This window comes from Nerophis lumbriciformis, linkage group LG11, assembly GCF_033978685.3.
Source record: "Nerophis lumbriciformis linkage group LG11, RoL_Nlum_v2.1, whole genome shotgun sequence".
Classification (NCBI taxonomy): Eukaryota; Metazoa; Chordata; class Actinopteri; order Syngnathiformes; family Syngnathidae; genus Nerophis; species Nerophis lumbriciformis.
Genome location: NC_084558.2, coordinates 34,122,117 through 34,139,555, shown reverse-complemented (window position 1 = coordinate 34,139,555; position 17,439 = coordinate 34,122,117).

Here is a 17,439-nt window from a genome sequence, read left to right as displayed (position 1 = left end):
CAAAGACACAAGTTAGTTTTTTTTACTCAATATGATAGTATCACTGTCATACTAAATAAGAAAGTTGTATGAACATAATTTCAAAACTACACATGCAATCCGTCTAAAAATGCCTGTAATATTGAATCTATGTGAGTTTTACCAGAATCAGGTATTTTGGTAAGGTTTACAATTACAAAAATTAGGTTTTACTCATAATGACAGTATAACCGCCACATTCAATATGGCAGTTATTTAAACATAACCCCTAACCACATGCAAAATGGCTTATAATGCCTGGAGATGTATCTTTGTGAGTTTTACTAGAAAACATATAATTTGTAAGGTTTTTAAAGACACAAGTTAGTTTTTTTTACTCAATATAATAGTATAACTGTCATACTAAATGTATCCATTTTCTTCCGCTTATCCGAGGTCGGGTTGCGGGGGCAGCAGCCTAAGCAGAGAAGCCCAGACTTTCCTCTCCCCAGCCACTTCGTCCAGCTCTTCTCGGGAGATCCCGAAGCGTTCCCAGGCCAGCCGGCTGACATAGTCTTCCCAATGTGTCCTGGGGCTTCCCCGTGGCCTCCTGCCGGTCCGACTTGCCCTAACGAAAAAAGCAATTAAAATGTATTCAAACACAACTCATAAACCAAACATGTGAAATGTCTAAAATGCCTGCAATATTGAATCTATGTGAGTTTTACTAGAATCAGTTGTTTTGTAAGGTTTGCAAATACAAAAATTAGGTTTAACACTTAATGAAAGTATAACTGCCACGCTCAATTTGACAGTTATTAAAACATAACTCCTAAACTACACATGAACATTTTCTAATAATGCATGAAGAAATGTATCTTTTGTGAGTTTTACTAGTAACATTTTCTTTTGTAAGCATTGCAAAGACACAAGTTAGTTTGTTTTACTCACTATGACTTTACTGTCACACTCAATATGACAGTTATTTAAACATAAATCCTAAACCGCACATGCAAAATGGCTAATAATGCCTGTAGAAATGTATCTTTGAGTTTTACTGGGAAAAATATTTTGTAAGGTTTGTAAAGACACAAGTTAGTTGTTTTTTTTTTACTCAATATGACAGTATTACTGTAATACTATATATGGAAGTTATATAAACATAACTTCAAAACTACACATGAACATTTTCTAATAATGCATGAAGAAATATATCTTTGTGAGTTTTACTAAAATGTTCTTTTGTAAGGTTTGCAAAGACACAAGTTAGTTTTTTTTACTCAATATGATAGTATCACTGTCATACTAAATAAGAAAGTTGTATGAACATAATTTCAAAACTACACATGCAATCCGTCTAAAAATGCCTGTAATATTGAATCTATGTGAGTTTTACCAGAATCAGGTATTTTGGTAAGGTTTACAATTACAAAAATTAGGTTTTACTCATAATGACAGTATAACCGCTACATTCAATATGGCAGTTATTTAAACATAACCCCTAACCACATGCAAAATGGCTTATAATGCCTGGAGATGTATCTTTGTGAGTTTTACTAGAAAACATATAATTTGTAAGGTTTTTAAAGACACAAGTTAGTTTTTTTTACTCAATATAATAGTATAACTGTCATACTAAATGTATCCATTTTCTTCCGCTTATCCGAGGTCGGGTTGCGGGGGCAGCAGCCTAAGCAGAGAAGCCCAGACTTCCCTCTCCCCAGCCACTTTGTCCAGCTCTTCTCGGGAGATCCCGAAGCGTTCCCAGGCCAGCCGGCTGACATAGTCTTCCCAATGTGTCCTGGGGCTTCCCCGTGGCCTCCTGCCGGTTGGACTTGCCCTAACGAAAAAAGCAATTAAAATGTATTCAAACACAACTCATAAACCAAACATGTGAAATGTCTAAAATGCCTGCAATATTGAATCTATGTGAGTTTTACTAGAATCAGTTGTTTTGTAAGGTTTGCAAATACAAAAATTAGGTTTAACACTTAATGACAGTATAACTGCCACGCTCAATTTGACAGTTATTAAAACATAACTCCTAAACTACACATGAACATTTTCTAATAATGCATGAAGAAATGTATCTTTTGTGAGTTTTACTAGTAACATTTTCTTTTGTAAGCATTGCAAAGACACAAGTTAGTTTGTTTTACTCACTATGACTTTACTGTCACACTCAATATGACAGTTATTTAAACATAAATCCTAAACCGCACATGCAAAATGGCTAATAATGCCTGTAGAAATGTATCTTTGAGTTTTACTGGGAAAAATATTTTGTAAGGTTTGTAAAGACACAAGTTAGTTGTTTTTTTTTTACTCAATATGACAGTATTACTGTAATACTATATATGGAAGTTATATAAACATAACTTCAAAACTACACATGAACATTTTCTAATAATGCATGAAGAAATATATCTTTGTGAGTTTTACTAAAATGTTCTTTTGTAAGGTTTGCAAAGACACAAGTTAGTTTTTTTTACTCAATATGATAGTATCACTGTCATACTAAATAAGAAAGTTGTATGAACATAATTTCAAAACTACACATGCAATCCGTCTAAAAATGCCTGTAATATTGAATCTATGTGAGTTTTACCAGAATCAGGTATTTTGGTAAGGTTTACAATTACAAAAATTAGGTTTTACTCATAATGACAGTATAACCGCCACATTCAATATGGCAGTTATTTAAACATAACCCCTAACCACATGCAAAATGGCTTATAATGCCTGGAGATGTATCTTTGTGAGTTTTACTAGAAAACATATAATTTGTAAGGTTTTTAAAGACACAAGTTAGTTTTTTTTACTCAATATAATAGTATAACTGTCATACTAAATGTATCCATTTTCTTCCGCTTATCCGAGGTCGGGTTGCGGGGGCAGCAGCCTAAGCAGAGAAGCCCAGACTTCCCTCTCCCCAGCCACTTTGTCCAGCTCTTCTCGGGAGATCCCGAAGCGTTCCCAGGCCAGCCGGCTGACATAGTCTTCCCAATGTGTCCTGGGGCTTCCCCGTGGCCTCCTGCCGGTTGGACTTGCCCTAACGAAAAAAGCAATTAAAATGTATTCAAACACAACTCATAAACCAAACATGTGAAATGTCTAAAATGCCTGCAATATTGAATCTATGTGAGTTTTACTAGAATCAGTTGTTTTGTAAGGTTTGCAAATACAAAAATTAGGTTTAACACTTAATGACAGTATAACTGCCACGCTCAATTTGACAGTTATTAAAACATAACTCCTAAACTACACATGAACATTTTCTAATAATGCATGAAGAAATGTATCTTTTGTGAGTTTTACTAGTAACATTTTCTTTTGTAAGCATTGCAAAGACACAAGTTAGTTTGTTTTACTCACTATGACTTTACTGTCACACTCAATATGACAGTTATTTAAACATAAATCCTAAACCGCACATGCAAAATGGCTAATAATGCCTGTAGAAATGTATCTTTGAGTTTTACTGGGAAAAATATTTTGTAAGGTTTGTAAAGACACAAGTTAGTTGTTTTTTTTTTACTCAATATGACAGTATTACTGTAATACTATATATGGAAGTTATATAAACATAACTTCAAAACTACACATGAACATTTTCTAATAATGCATGAAGAAATATATCTTTGTGAGTTTTACTAAAATGTTCTTTTGTAAGGTTTGCAAAGACACAAGTTAGTTTTTTTTACTCAATATGATAGTATCACTGTCATACTAAATAAGAAAGTTGTATGAACATAATTTCAAAACTACACATGCAATCCGTCTAAAAATGCCTGTAATATTGAATCTATGTGAGTTTTACCAGAATCAGGTATTTTGGTAAGGTTTACAATTACAAAAATTAGGTTTTACTCATAATGACAGTATAACCGCCACATTCAATATGGCAGTTATTTAAACATAACCCCTAACCACATGCAAAATGGCTTATAATGCCTGGAGATGTATCTTTGTGAGTTTTACTAGAAAACATATAATTTGTAAGGTTTTTAAAGACACAAGTTAGTTTTTTTTACTCAATATAATAGTATAACTGTCATACTAAATGTATCCATTTTCTTCCGCTTATCCGAGGTCGGGTTGCGGGGGCAGCAGCCTAAGCAGAGAAGCCCAGACTTCCCTCTCCCCAGCCACTTCGTCCAGCTCTTCTCGGGAGATCCCGAAGCGTTCCCAGGCCAGCCGGCTGACATAGTCTTCCCAATGTGTCCTGGGGCTTCCCCGTGGCCTCCTGCCGGTTGGACTTGCCCTAACGAAAAAAGCAATTAAAATGTATTCAAACACAACTCATAAACCAAACATGTGAAATGTCTAAAATGCCTGCAATATTGAATCTATGTGAGTTTTACTAGAATCAGTTGTTTTGTAAGGTTTGCAAATACAAAAATTAGGTTTAACACTTAATGACAGTATAACTGCCACGCTCAATTTGACAGTTATTAAAACATAACTCCTAAACTACACATGAACATTTTCTAATAATGCATGAAGAAATGTATCTTTTGTGAGTTTTATTAGTAACATTTTCTTTTGTAAGCATTGCAAAGACACAAGTTAGTTTGTTTTACTCACTATGACTTTACTGTCACACTCAATATGACAGTTATTTAAACATAAATCCTAAACCGCACATGCAAAATGGCTAATAATGCCTGTAGAAATGTATCTTTGAGTTTTACTGGGAAAAATATTTTGTAAGGTTTGTAAAGACACAAGTTAGTTGTTTTTTTTTTACTCAATATGACAGTATTACTGTAATACTAAATATGAAAGTTATATAAACACAACTCCAAAACCAAACATGCATTATGTCTAAAAATGACTGTGATATTGTATCTGTGAGTTTTACTAGAATCAATTGTTTTTGTAAGGTTTGCAAATACAAAATTTAGGTTTTACTCACTATGACAGTTATTTAAACATAAATCCTAAACCCATCCATCCATCCATTTTTTACCGCTTATTCCCTTTGGGGTCGCGGGGGGCGCTGGAGCCTATCTCAGCTACAATCGGGCGGAAGGCGGGGTACACTCTGGACAAGTCGCCATCTCATCACAGGGCCAACACAGATAGACAGACAACATTCACACTCACATCCACACCCTAGGGCCAATTTAGTGTTGCCAATCAACTTATCCCCAGGTGCATGTCTTTGGAAGTGGGAGGAAGCCGGAGTACCCGGAGGGAACCCACGCAGTCACGGGGAGAACATGCAAACTCCACACAGAAAGATCCCGAGCCCGGGATTGAACCCAAGACTACTCAGGACCTTCGTATTGTGAGGCAGATGCACTAACCCCTCTGCCACCGTGAAGCCATAAACAACAAATGCAAATAGCTAATAATGTTTGGAGAACTGTATCTTTGTTATAGAGAGCCTGCTGACCAACAGCATCTCTGTCTGGACTGAAGCCTGCAGTGCCTCAGACTGGAAGTCTCTCCAGAGAGTGGTGAGGACGGCGGAAAAGATCTTCAGGAATCCTCTTCCTCCTATCCAGGAGATCGCAAAAAGCGCTGCCTGACCAGGGCTCAGAAAATTTGCAAAGACTCCTCCCACCCCCACCAAGGACTGTTTTCACTGCTGGACTCTAGAAAGAGGTTCCGCAGCCTCCGAAGCAGAACCTCCAGCTTCTTCCCTCAGGCCGTAAGACTCTTGAACGCATTATAATTAAATTATCCCCTCAACTCCCCTCAAAATGGATTAACTCGCTGGAATAAAAAAAAACCCCAATATAATATACACCCATAAACGTGGGCGCATGTGGAAAAAGTGCAATATATTTATCTGCACAGTAATCTTTTTATGTATTTATTGGGGACGGCGTGGCGCAAGGCGCTAACCAGCACCCATCAGGAGCAAGGGTGAAGTGTCTTGCTCAGGACACAACGGACATGACGAGGTTGGCACTAGGTGGGGATTGAACCAGGGACCCTCGGGTCGCGCACGGCCATTCTTCCACTGCGCCAAACATTACTCCAAAACCAAACATGTATTATGTCCAAAAATGCCTGTAATATTGTATCTGTGTGAGTTTTACTAGAATCAGTTGTTTTTGTAAGGTTTTCAAATACCAAAATTAGGTTTTATTTACTTTGACAGTTATTTAAACATAACTCCTAACCAACAAATGCAAAATGGCTAATAATGCTTGGAGAAATGTATCTTTGTTTGTTTTACTAGAATGATTATATTTTGTAAAGTTTGCAAAGACACAAGTTAGTTTGTTTTACTCACTATAACTTTACGGTCACACTCCATATGACAGTTATTTAAACATAACTTCTAAACCACACATGCAAAATGGCTAATAATGACTGTTGAAATGTATCTAAAAATGCCTGCAATATTGTATCTGTGTGAGTTTTACTAGAATCAGTTGTTTTTGAAAGGTTTGCAAATACAAAATTTAGGTTTTACTCACTATGACAGTTATTTGAACATAACTCCTAAACAACAAATGCAAAATAGCTAATAATGCTTGGAGAGATGTATCTTTGTTATAGCGAGCCTGCTGACCAACAGCATCTCTATCTGGACTGGAGCCTGCAGTGCCTCAGACTGGAAGTATCTCCAGAGAGTGGTGAGGACGGCGGAAAAGATCATCAGGACTCCTCTTCCTCCTATCCAGGAGATCGCAAAAAGTGCTGCCTGACCAGGGCTCAGAAAATTTGCAAAGACTCCTCCCACCCCCACCAAGGACAGTTTTCACTTCTGGACTCTAGAAAGAGGTTCCGCAGCCTCCGAAGCAGAACCTCCAGCTTCTGCAACAGCTTCTTCCCTCAGGCCGTAAGACTCTTGAACGCATCATATTTAAATTATCTCCTCAACTCCCCTCAAAATTAATTAATTCGCTGGAATGAAAAAAACAATATAACATACACCCATAAACGTGGGTGCATGTGGAAAAAGTGCAATATATTTATCTGCACAGTAATCTATTTATCTATTTATATATATTTATTATATATATATATATATATATATATATATATATATATATATATATATATATATATATATATATATATATGTATATATATATATATAAATATATATAAATAAATGAGTTGTACTTGTATAGCGCTTTTCTACCTTCAAGGTACTCAAAGCGCTTTGACACTACTTCCACATTTACCCATTCACACACACATTCACACACTGATGGAGGGAGCTGCCATGCAAGGCGCTAACCAGCACCCATCAGGAGCAAGGGTGAAGTGTCTTGCTCAGGACACAAAGGACATGACGAGGTTGGTACTAGGTGGGGATTGAACCAGGGACCCTCGGGTCGCGCACGGCCACTCTTCCACTGCGCCACGCCGTCCCATATATAGTGTTTATATATTTATTTATCGAAATATGCACCTTATTGCTTTTTTATCCTGCACTACGACATTTCGTTCTTATCTGTGCTGTAAAGTTCAAATTTGAATGACAATAAAAAGAAAGTCTAAGTCTAAGTCTTTACTAGAATAACGATCTTTTGTAAGGTTTGCAAAGACACAAGTTAGGTTTTTTTTTACTCAATGGTAATATACAGTATAACTGTCATACTAAATATGAAAGGTGTATAATCATAACTCCAAAAGCAAACATGCAATCCGTCTAAAAATGCATGTAATATTGAATCTATGTGAGTTTTACCAGAATCAGGTATTTTGGTAAGGTTTACAATTACAAAAATTAGGTTTCACTCACAATGTGTCCTGGGTCTTCCCCGCGGCCTCCTGCCCGTCGGACTTGCCCTAATGAAAAAAGCAATAAAAATGTATTCAAACACAACTCTAAACCAAACATGTAAAATGTCTAAAAATGCCTGTAATATTGAATCTATGTGAGTTTTTCCAGAATCAGGTATTGTGGTATGGTTAACATTTACAAAAATTAGGTTTTACTCATAATAACAGTATAACTGCCACATTCAATTTGACATTTATTTAAACATAACTCCTAAACCACACGTGCACAATGGCTAATAATTCCTGGAGAAATGTCTCTTTGTGAGTTTTACTGGAAAAAAAAATATTTTTTATGGTTTGTACAGATACAAGTTAGTTTTTTTTATTCAATATGACAGTATCACTGTCATACAAAATATGAAAGTTATATAAACATTACTCCAAAACCAAACATGCATTATGTCTAAAAATGCCTGTAATATTGTATCCATGTGAGTTTTAGTAGAATCATTTGTTTTCATAAGGTTTGCAATTACAAAATATGGGTTTTACTCACTATGACAGTATACTGTCACACTCAATCTGACGATTATTTAAACATAAGTCCTAAACCACACATGCAAAATGGCTTATAATGCCTTGAGTTATGTATATTTGTGAGTTTTACTAGAAAAAATATAATTTGTAATGTTTGCAAAGACCCAAGTTAGTTTTTTACTTAATATGACAGTATAACTGTCATACTAAATCCATCCATTTTCTTCCTGCTTATCCGAGGTCAGGTTGCGGGGGCAGCAGCCTAAGCAGAGAAGCCCAGACTTTCCTCTCCCCAGCCACTTTGTCCAGCTCTTCTCGGGGGATCCCGAGGCATTTACAGGCCAGCCAGGAGACATAAATAGATAGATACATAGATAGTACTTTATTGATTCCTTCAGGAGAGTTCCCTCAGGAAAATTTTAATTCCAGCAGTAGTGTACAAAATTGTAAAAAGTGAAAAGTAAATAATGGGGGTATAAATTGAAACAAAATAGAAACATATTACAATAGAATAAAAATAAAAAGCAACAATGAGAATAAAAATATAACCGTAAAATAAGAATATAACAAGAGAAACTAGGCAGTAGTGACCATGTTTTGAAAAAATATTGCACTCTTATTGATTTGCATCCCCTGTCATCCTAGTAGCCCCCCTCCCCCCAGAGAAGAGTTGTACAGTCTAATGGCGTGTGGGACAAAGGACAGCCGCCTCAGGAAGTACAGCTCTGTCCTTTCCTGTACAAGTGGTCTGTGTTAACAGTCAAGTCCAGCTTATTGTCCACCCACACCCCAAGGTACTTGAATGATAGTCTTCCCAATGTGTCCTGGGTCTTCCCCGTGGCCTCCTGCCGGTCGGCCTTGCCCTAACGAAAATAGCAATAAAAAATGTATTCAAACACAACTCCTAAACCAAACATGTAAAATGTCTAAAAATGCCTGTAAAATTGAATCTATGTTTTACTAGAATCAGTTGTTTTTATAAGGTTTGCAAATACAAAATTAGGTTTTACACATAATGACAGTATAACTGCCACACTCAATATGACAGTTATTTAAACATAACTCCTAAACCACACATGAAAAATGTCTAATAATGCGTGAAGAAATGTATCTTTGTGATTTTTATTAGAAACGTTTTCTTTTGTGAGGTTTGCAAAGACACACGTTAGTTTTTTTTACTCAATATGACAGTGTAGCTAAGAGGGGAGGAGTATATTTAGAGCTAGAATTCACTAAGTCAAGTATTTCATATATATATATATATATATATATATATATATATATATATATATATATATATATATATATACATATATAAATAAAATAAATACTTGAATTTCAGTTTTCATTTATTTACACATATACACACACATAACACTCATCTACTCATTGTTGAGTTAAGGGTTAATTGTCCATCCTTGTTCTATTCTCTGTCACTATTTTTATAACCATGCTGATCACCCTCTCTGATGATGCATTGCTGTGTGGCACGCACAAAAGTGCTTTCATCAAATGCACGAGAGTCTGGAATTTTCCATCCCTCCCGAGCATGGCCAAAAACCGGTCAATCTTTGCTTCCTGAGGAAGATCTTCACTGCCAACCACTTGGTATTCCACTACTTCTTCCCGGAGGCTATCTAGGTCCAATCGCAGCTGCGGCTTGGAACTTATAAGCGTGTTTCTTCATCTTACTCGTCGTCGGCGTCGCCATGGCTGTATCTTCCACGTTCTTCTGCTTCGTCTCCTTGTTGTGTGCGCAGTTGTGCACTGCACTCTCTAAAAGCCCTGGATGTTATTGTCACGTATGCATGTACAGTAGATGGCAGTATTGCCCTGTTTAAAGAGTGTCACAACATTGCTGTTTACGGCAGACGAACTGCTTTACGGTAGACGAAAACGTGACTGCTGTTGTTTTGTGTTGTTACCGCGCTGGGAGGACGTGAATGAAACTACCTAACAATAAACCCACATAAGAAACCAAGAACTCGCCCTCGATCATTCTACAGTTATAACGTGATTGGTCAGGCATGCTGTTTATATCGTGGGAAAGCAGACGTGAATACAGGCTGTCCTCACTCAGATCAGCCTGAATTTCGGGAGATTTTCGGGAGAAAATTTGTCCCGGGAGGTTTTCGGGAGAGGCGCTGAATTTCGGGAGTCTCCTGGAAAATCCAGGAGGCTTGGCAAGTATGCCTAAACTACACATAAAAAATGGCTAATAATGCCTAAAATAAGGCATTCTTGTGAGAACATATGCTTTTTTAAGGCTTGCAAACACAAAAAGTATTTGTTTTCCTCAATATGACAGTAAAGTTCTTAAAATCCTGAGATAATGCGAAATAAGCAAAAACAATGTATTCCATCATAATTCCTACACCAAATAAGCAAAATGTCTAAAAATGCCTGTAATATTGAATCTGTGTGAGTTTTACTAAAATCAGTTGTTTTGGTAAGGTTTACAAATACAAAAATTAGGTTTTACTCTTTATGACTGTTATTTAAACATAACTCCATCCATTCAGCCATCCATTTTCTTCCGCTTATCCGAGGTCGGGTCGCGGGGGCTGCAGCCTAAGCAGGGAAGCCCAGACTTTCCTCTCCCCAGCCACTTCGTCCAGCTCCTCCCGGGGGATCCTGGGGCGTTCCCAGGCCAGCCGGGAGAGATAAGCTTCCCGTTTCCTGGGTCTTCCTGGGCCTCCTACCGGTCGGACGTGCCCGAAACACCTCCCTAGGGAGGCGTTCGGGTGGCATCCTGACCAGATGCCCGAACCACCTCATCTGGCTCCTCTCGAAATGGAGGAGCAATGGCTTTACTTTGAGCTCCTCCCGGATGACAGAGATTCTCACCCTATCTCTAAGGGAGAGCCCCGCCACCCAGCGGAGGAAACTCATTTCGGCCGCTTGTACCCGTGATTTTGTCCTTTTGGCCATGACACAAAGCTCATGACCATAGGTGAGGATGGGAACGTAGATCAACCGGTAAATCGAGAGCTTTGCCTTCCGGCTCAGCTCCTTCTTCACCACAACGGATCAATACAGCGTCCGCATTACTGAAGACGCCGCACCGTTCCGCCTGTCGATCTCACGATCCACTCTTCCCTCACTCGTGAACAAGACTCTGAGGTCCTTGAACTCCTCCACTTGGGGCAAGATCTGCTCCCCAACCCGGAGATGGCACTCCACCCTTTTCCGGGCGAGAACCATGGACTCGGACTTGGAGGTGCTGATTCACATCCCAGTCACTTCACACTCGTCTGCGAACCGATCCAGTGAGGGCTGAAGATCTTGGCCAGATGAAGCCATCAGGACCACATCATCTGCAAATAGCAGAGACCTAATCCTGCAGACACCAAACCGGATCCCCTCAACGCCCTGACTGCGCCTAGAAATTCTGTCCATAAAGGTTATGAACAGAATCGGTGACAAAGGGCAGCCTCTGGTTCCCCTTCTTAAAGAGAGGAACCACCACCCCGGTCTCCCAATCCAGAAGTACCGCCCCCGATGTCCACGCGATGTTGCAGTTGTCAACCAAGACAGCCCCACAGCATCCAGAGCCTTAAGGAACTCCGGACGGATCTCATCCACCCCCAGGGTGTTGCCATTGAGGAGCTTTTTAACTACCTTGTTATCCTCAGCCCCAGAAATAGGAGAGCCCACCACAGATTCCCCAGGCACTGCTTCCTCATAGGAAGACATGTTGGTGGGATTAAGGAGGTCTTCAAAGTATTCCCTCCACCGATCAATAACAGCTGCAGTAGAGGTCAGCAGCGCACCATCCTCACCATACACGGTGTTACAGTGCACTGCTGCCCCCCCTTGAGCCGGCGGATGGTGGTCCAGAATCGCTTCGAAGCCGTCTGGAAGTCGTTTTCCATGGCTTCTCCAAACTCCTCCCATGTCCGAGTTTTTGCCTCTGCGACCGCTGAAGCCGCACTTCGCTTGGCCTGTCGGCTGCCTCTGGAGTCCCAAGAGCCAAAAGGACCCGATAGGCTCTTTCTTCAGCTTGACGGCATCCCTCACTGCTGGTGTCCACCAGCGGGTTCTAGGATTACAGCCACGACAGGCACCAAACTCCTTGCGGCCACAGCTCCAATCAGCCGGCTCGACAAGAGAGGCACGGAACATGGTCCACTCAGACTCAATGTCCAGCGCCTCCCTCGTGACATGTTCAAAGTTCTTCCGGAGGCGTTCCCAGCAAACCCTCACAATGCGTTTGGGCCTGCCAGGTCTGTCAGGCATCCTCCCCCACCATCGCAGCCAACTCACCACCAGGTGGTGATCGGTAGAAAGCTCCGCCCCTCTCTTCACCCGAGTGTCCAAAACATGAGACCGCAAATCCGATGACACAACTACAAAATCGATCATGGAACTGCGGCCTAGGGTGTCCTGGTGCCAAGTGCACATATGGACACCCTTATGTTTGAACTTGGTGTTTGTTATTGACAATCTGTGACGAGCACAAAAGTCCAATAACAAAACACCACTCGGGTTCAGATCCGGGTGGCCATTCTTCCCAATCACGCCTCTCCAGGTTTCACTGTTGTTGCCAAGATGAGCGTTGAAGGCCCCCAGTAGAACGAGGGAATCACCCGGTGGAGCACTTTCCAGTACTCCCTCGAGTGAATCCAAAAAGGGTGGGTACTCTGAGCTGCCGTTTGGCGCGTAAGGCCAAACAACAGTCAGGACCCTTCCCCCTACCCGAAGGCGGAAGAAAGCTACCCACTGGTCCACTGGGTTAAACTCCAACGTGCAGGCTTTGAGCCGGGGGGCAACAAGAATTGCCACCCGAGCCCGTCGCCTCTCAACGCAAGCATTATAACTCCAAAACAACAAATGCTAATAATGCTTGGAAAAATGTATCTTTGTTAGTTTTACTAGAATAATAATCTTTTGTAAGGTTTGCAGACACAAGTTTTTTTTTTACTCAATATGACAGTATAACTGTCATACTAAATATGAAAGTTGTATAAACATATCTCCAAAACCAAACATGCAATCCATCTAAAGATGCCTGTAATATTGAATCTATGAAAAATAGTTTTTTTACTCAATATGACAGTATAACTGTGATACTAAATCCATCCATTTTCTTCCGCTTATCCGAGGTCGGGTTGCGAGGACAGCAGCCTAAGCAGAGAAGCCCCAGCCACTTTGTCCAGCTCTTCTCGGGGGATCCCGAGGCGTTCCCAGGCCAGCCTGAGACATAGTTTTCCCAATGTGTCCTGGGTCTTCCCCGTGGCCTCCTGCCGATCGGACTTGCCCTAACGAAAAAAGCAATAAAAATGTATTCAAACATGTGAAATGTCTAAAAATGCCTGTAATATTGAATCTAAGTGAGTTTTACTAGAATCAGTTGTTTTTGTAAGGTTTGCAAATACAAACATTTGGTTTTACACATAATAACAGTATAACTGCCACATTCAATATGACAGTTATTTAAACATATTTCCTAAACCACACATGAAAAATGTCTAATAATGCCTGGAAAAAATTATTTTTGTGAGTTTTACTGGAAAAACATAGTTTGTAATGTTTGTAAAGACACAAGTTAGTTTTACTCAAGATGACAGTATAACTGTCATAATACATATGAAAGTTATATAAACATAATTCCAAAACCAAACATGCATTATGTCTAAAAATACCTGTAAAATTGTATCCATGTGAGTTTTACTAGAATCATTTTTTGTTGTCGTTACTAAATCCATCCATTTTCTTCCGCTTAACCGAGGTCGGGTTGTGGGGGCAGCAGCCTAAACAGAGAAGCCCAGACTTCCCTCTCCCCAGCCACTTCTTCCAGCTCTTCTCGGGGGATCCTGAGGCGTTCCCAGGCCAGCCGGGAGACATAATCTTCCCAATGTGTCCTGGGTCTTCCCCGTGGCCTCCTGCCGGTCGGACTTGCCCTAAACACCTCCCTCGGGAGGCGTTCGGGTGGCATCCTGAGCAGATGCCCGAACCACCTCATCTGGCTCCTCTCAATGTGGAGGAGCAGCGCTTTACTCTGAGTTCCTCCCGGATGACTGAGCTTCTTATCCTATCTCTAAGGGAGAGACCCGCCACCCGGCGGAGGAAACTCTTGTCTTTGATCTTGTCTTTTCGGTCATAACCATGACCATAAGTGCAGGATGGGAATGTAGATCGACCGGTAAATTTAGAGCTTTTAATTCTGGCTCAGCTCCTTCTTCACCACAATGGATCGATATAGCGTCCTCATTACTGAAGATGCCGCACCGATCCGCCTGTGGATCTCATGATCCACTCTTCCCTCACTCGTGAACAAGACTCCTAGGTACTTGAACTCCTCCACTTGGGGCCATCTAGTATGTGCCATCGCCTCCTCAACCTGGAAATGGCACCCCACCCTTTACCGAGCGAGAACCATGGACTCGGACTTGGAGGTGCTGATTCTCATCCCAGTCGCTTCATACTCGGCCATCCAATGAGAGCTGGAGATCCTGGCCAGTTGAAGCCATCAGGACCACATCAACTGCAAAAAGCAGAGACCTAATCCTGCAACCACCAAACCGGATCCCCTCAACGCCATGACTGCAATTCTGTCCATAAAAGTTAACAACAGAATCGGTGACACTGATCATACAGGGAGCGACCCGCCACAATCAGACAGTCCGATACCCCATACTCTTGTCTTTGAGCCGGGGGGACAACAAGAATTGCCACCCCAGCCTCTCATTGCTTGCAACGCCATAGTGGAAGAGAGTCCAGCCCCTCTCGAGAGAACAGGTTCCTGTGCGTCGAAGTGAGTCCAACTATATCTAGCCGGAACTTCTCCACCTCGCACACCAGCTCAGGCTCCTTCCCTCCCAGCGAGGTGACATTTCACGTCAGAAGAGCTAGCTTATGTAGCCGATGATCGGACCGCCAAGTGCCCTGCCTTCGGCTGCCGCTCAGCTCACACTGCACCCGACCTCTATAACCCAGCCCATGAGTGGTGAGCCCATTGGAGGAGGGAACCACGTTGCTTCATTGAGCTGAGCCAGCCAACAGGCGCTCGCCATCGTGCCCCACCTCTGGGCCTGGCTCCACAGGGGAGCCACGGTGACCCGCGTCCGGGCGAGGAAAAATCTAGGACCTCGATTTGTACTTTTCATAAAGGTCTTGGAGCTGCTCTTTGTCTGATCCCTCACCTAGGACCTATTTGTCTTGGGAGAGCCTACGAGGGGGCATAGAAGCCCACAGACAGCATAGCTCCTAGGATCAGTGGGCCCCGCAAACTCCTCTACCACGATAACGTTGCGGCTCAGAAAGGAGGTTATATAAACATAACTCCAAAACCAAACATGCATTATGTCTAAAAATGCCTACAATATTGTATCTGTGTGACTTTTACTAGAATGGGTTGTTTTTGTAAGGTTTGTAAATACAAACATTTGGTTTTACTCACTATGGTAAATGGGCTATACTTGTATAGCGCTTTTCTACCTTCAAGGTACACAAAGCGCTTTGACACTATTTTTACATTCATCCATTCACACACACATTCACACACTGATGGCGGAAGCTGGCATGCAAGGCCCTAACCACAACCCATCAGGAGCAAGGGTAAAGTGTCTCCCTCAAGGACACAACGGACGTGACGAGGTTGGTAGAAGGTGGGGATCGAACCAAGAACCCTCAGGTTGCTGGAACAGCCACTCTCCCAACTGCGCCACGCCTTCCCCATGTATACTGTCTCTGTCTCTTTATCTGACAGTTATTTAAACATAATTCCGAAACCACACATGCAAAATGGCTAATAAGAGAAATGTATCTTTGTGAGTTTTACTGGAAAAAAATATTTTGTAAGGTTTGCAAAGACACGTCTTTTTTTTTTTTTTTACTTAATATGACAGTATAACTGTCATACTAAATATGAAAAGTTATAAACCTAACTCCAAAACCAAACCTGCATTATGTCTAAACATGCCTGTAATATTGTATCTTTGTGAATTTTACTAGAATCAGGAGGTTTTAAGGTTTAAAAATACAAAAATTAGGTTTTACTCATAATGACAGTATAACTGCCACACGCAATATGACAGTTATTTAAAAACTCCTAATCCACACAAGCAAAATGGCTATTGATGCCTGAAATAATGCATCCTTAGGAGTTTTCCTCGAAACATATGCTTTTTTAAATCTTGCAAACACAAAAAGTAGTTTTTTACTCAATATGACAGTAATGTTCTTAAAACCCTGAGATAATACGAAAAAAGCACAAAAAAAATGTATTCCAACATAATTCCTAAACCAAACATGCAAAATGTGTAAAAGTGCCTGTAATATTGAATCAATGTATGTTTTACTAGAATCAGTTGTGTTTGAAAGGTTTGCAATTAGAAAATTTAGGTTTTTTTCACCATGACAATGTACACTCAATATGACAGTAAATTAAACATAACTCCTAAACTACACATAAAAATGAGCTAATATTGCCTGAAATAATGTATTCTTGTGAGTTTTACTCGAAACATATGCTTTTTTAAGGCTTGCAAACACAAAAAGTAGTTTTTTACTCAATATGACAGTAATGTTCTTAAAATTCTGAGATAATGCAAAAAAAGCAATAAATGTATTCCAACATAATTCCTAAACCAACAATGCAAAATCTCTAAAAATTTCTGAATATTATATCAATGTGAGTTTTACTAGAATCAGTTGTTTTAGTAAGGTTTGCAAAAACAAAAATTAGGTTTTACTCTTTAGGAAAGTAAACTGTCACACTCAATATGACAGTTTTTTAATCATAACTCCTAAACTACTCATGCAAAATGGCTAATAATGTTTGAAATAATGGATCCTTGGGAGTTTTCCTTGAAACATATGCTTTCTTAAGGCTTGCAAACACAAAAAGTATTTTTTTTACTCAATATGACAGTAATGTTCTTAAAATTCTGAGATAATGCGAAAAAAGCAATAAAAATGTATTCCAACATAATTCCTAAACCAACAATGCAAAATGTCTAAAAATGCCAGTAATATTATATCCTTGTGAGTTTCACTAGAATCAGTTGTTTTAGTAAGGTTTGCAAAAGCAAAAATTAGGTTTTACTCTTTATGAAAGTAAACTGTCACACTCAATATGACAATTTTTTTATCATAACTCCTAAACCACTCATGCAAAATGGCTAATGATGTTTGAAATAATGGAACCTTGGGAGTTTTCCTCGAAACATATGCTTTCTTAAGGCTTGCAAACACAAAAAGTATTTTTTTACTCAATATGACAGTAATGTTCTTAAAATCCTGAGA